The sequence below is a fragment of the Octodon degus genome, unplaced genomic scaffold (genome assembly GCF_000260255.1).
Source record: "Octodon degus isolate 3935 unplaced genomic scaffold, OctDeg1.0 scaffold00352, whole genome shotgun sequence".
NCBI lineage: Eukaryota > Metazoa > Chordata > Mammalia > Rodentia > Octodontidae > Octodon > Octodon degus.
Genome location: NW_004524928.1, coordinates 856,500 through 859,777, shown reverse-complemented (window position 1 = coordinate 859,777; position 3,278 = coordinate 856,500).

Below are 3,278 nucleotides of genomic sequence, written 5' to 3'. Positions count from 1 at the left end.
GGGGAGATGGCTCAGTGGAATAAGTGCTTCCCTGGTAAGCGCAAGGGCCTGAGTTCAATCTCCGGTTCAGCAAAAAAAAAAAAAGAATATATATATCAAATTAGCCAATTTGTGTGCATTAAAAATGCTTTTTTAGCTGATGAACATAAATTTATTTTACCCCTCAATTTATATAGCCTACAACTTCATAGCTTCCGAAGATTAGCAGGCCGCAGGCCTTTGGCAAAGCATTGCATTTAAGTTATCGGGGCGGCATTCAGTTAGTTTTCTTCATTTAGGGTCTTTTCTTCAAGGGTGGCCTTTTAATTTTTAGAACAAAAGAAAAGCCTGTTCTATTTTCTTTCTTTTTTTAAATTAGCGTACGTCTGTAGCACACGTAAGTTCCCTCTTCTAACATTGCTCTTAGTGACTCCAACCTTCCAACGTGCTCCCTACTTCCACTGCACTTCCACTGTCAGGAATCCTCTGCCCACCTTCTAAGCCCACCTGCTGAACTGCCCCAAATCAAAACCCCCAGCTTGTGCTGCCTCTTCCTGTAAAAAGAGCCTGTTCTTCAGACCTCCACCACCACAAAACCACTAGTATCCCTACTCGCCAGTCAGGCGCTGGGGGCAGACCGGGGAGAGGAGGCAGGAGGAGGCTTCTCCCCACAGGCAACTTGCACAAGCACCACCACACGCATCCTCGCCAGAGAGAACTTGGACTGGTGAGCAAAACATTTTTATTATGCATAAAGGTTCACCATGCACACTGTTCATGACGTATAAACACCTGAATAATTGTCTTTTATCATAATCTTAGTGTGATTTTGTTTGTGAAAAATGTTTCATAAGAAAAATTTCTTTTCATTTTATGTATTTGGTACGGGGTCTCACTATGCAGCTCAGACTTGCAGTAATCCTCCTGTTTTCAGTCTCCCTAGTGCTGAGATTACACACATGTGCCACCATGTCCAGACTTGATTGCCAAACCTGGTCCCTGCGCTTGCCAAAGCAGGTGCTTAGTGCCCTGAGCTATCTCATCAGCCCCACAAAAATTTTTAGAAACATCATTTGCCTAAGTAGAAGCACATGGTGAGGTAGCTTAGCCATCTAAACCACCTGCTTAGGCAAGTTCAGGCAACCACAGGGTTCGATCACAGGCACCACAGCCAGCCCCACCCCTAGAGAGGGCTGAGCCTGCCCCCCAAAAAATAAAAAAGGTAGAAGCACATATACAGAGTATGTATGTCTTCTTTCACTAATAGAAAATATATTTGATTGATAACTGGCATCACTGATACATTCTCACTTTGCAATTTCTCTCTTCTAGCCAAAGAAAGCATCATACATCCACTGTAAAAGAAACTGAGGTATTTCACTTCTGAAACTGAAGAAAAAGAAATCTATACACAGTCTTCTCTTTGTGGCAAACTCTATAATTAATACTTATATAGACCCTACAGAGTAGGATACACTTAATATTATCAGTGGTTACTGGATATTATATGTGCTTAATTCTTTTTAAATAATATTAAATGTTTCGAGATTGGTATTTATGAAAAGGAATTTTTCTAATGATGTCCCTGTGATTATAACTATTAATGCTAAAATCTTTGTGTACTCTAACTATTTAATTTTTTTGTTTCATGATAATATAAAACAGCAGATATGTAAGATAAATGAGTCAAAGAGCATAATATGAAATAGTTAATCATATTGGTTTTTTATCCAGGATTTTTGCTTAGAAAGATATTAACTGTTCTTCATACAAAAATAGGATAACTCTATGAGATGATAGACATGTTATCTATCTCATGAGGTCATGTTATGTATCTTAAATATGAACAATAAAATTTATTTTATTTTATTATTTATTTATTTTGATACCAGGGATCAGACTCAGAACCTTACACTTGCCAGGCAGGCATGTATGCTGCTGAGCTATCTCTCCAGCCCCTGATAAAATTTATTTTAAATAATAATCATAGTATGTTTACATTAACAAATAAAAATACCTAAAACTCTATTTAAGAAAAAAATTGCGCTTCCTGCCGCCCTGCCCTGCTTCCATGGAGAAGTCCCAGTCTTCGGAGGAGCTTGATCTTTGCAGCCCCCACTTTGGAGGAGCGCTGATCTTCGCCAAGGTATGTCAGTCTCCACAGTCAGCATAGAAGAGAGAGGCTTGATGGACGCCGCAGGAGCTGCCCCTCCTCTGCTCTTCATTGTTTTCTGCTGGGTGAGCTGCTGTCGTTAGCCTTGGAGCCAGCAGAATATGGACTGAACACTCCAGTAACCGTAAACTAAATAAACCTTTCCTTCCTTCATAAAAAAAAAAAGAAAGAAAGAAAATCAGAGCTGAAAAAAAAAGAAAGAAAGAAAGAAATTGAGGGCCAGGGAGATAACTCAGTAGAATAAGCACTTGCCTGGCAAGCTCAGGGTCCTGAGTTTAATCACTAGTACTATTTTTTTAAAAAATCCTCCTGTTATCTTGTTTTGAAATTTTTTATGAGAATAAAAGGGAAGGCCAGGGAGATGGCTCAGTAGAATAAGCACTTCCCTGGCAAGCACAAGGGCCTGAGTTCAATCCCCGGTTCCGCAAAAAAAGTAAAATTAGGGGCTGGGGAGATGGCTCAGTAGGATAAGTGCTTTCCTGGCAAGCACAAGGGCCTGAGTTCAATCCCCGGTTCCGCAAAAAAAAAAAAAAAAAAAAGGCAAAACTTTTTTTAAACCATTCATCAAAAGGAGTGTTCAAATAACATTGGGCTCAGATGTTAAATACTTCTAAAGGGTTTTTGAGAATCTCACTTGTTGGATGGTAAATAAGTTTTATTAAATAACAAAACAGATGCAGCGGCGCCCTCCACAGCCTCAACACTCTGGGGACTGCAGGTAGGGGCGGGGGCTTGAGGCCAGGAGATTCAGCTGGCCTGGACAATGGTGAGAGAGCCAGGGTGAGGGGACCGAAAATTCAAATCCTACAACAGTCAATGCTGTTGTAATCTACATAACCAAAGCTGATAACCCGCTTCAGCCACTCAGTCAGTATAATACTCCAGAACAAACAGAAAGGGCCAGAGGTGTCTGGGGCACATTCATAGTGAGCACAGGTCCACACTGCTCAGAGTACTATGCTAAGCCCTTGTCTATGACTATGGGGTGCAAATCTTGAGAAATACAATTATACAGGCCAACAGAAAGCAGGATTAACAGCACTTAGAACTACTCCATCAGCCACCCAATCAAACAACAAATACCTCCTAACTGATTTACTGTTGCCAAGTACCAGATTGGTAGCTG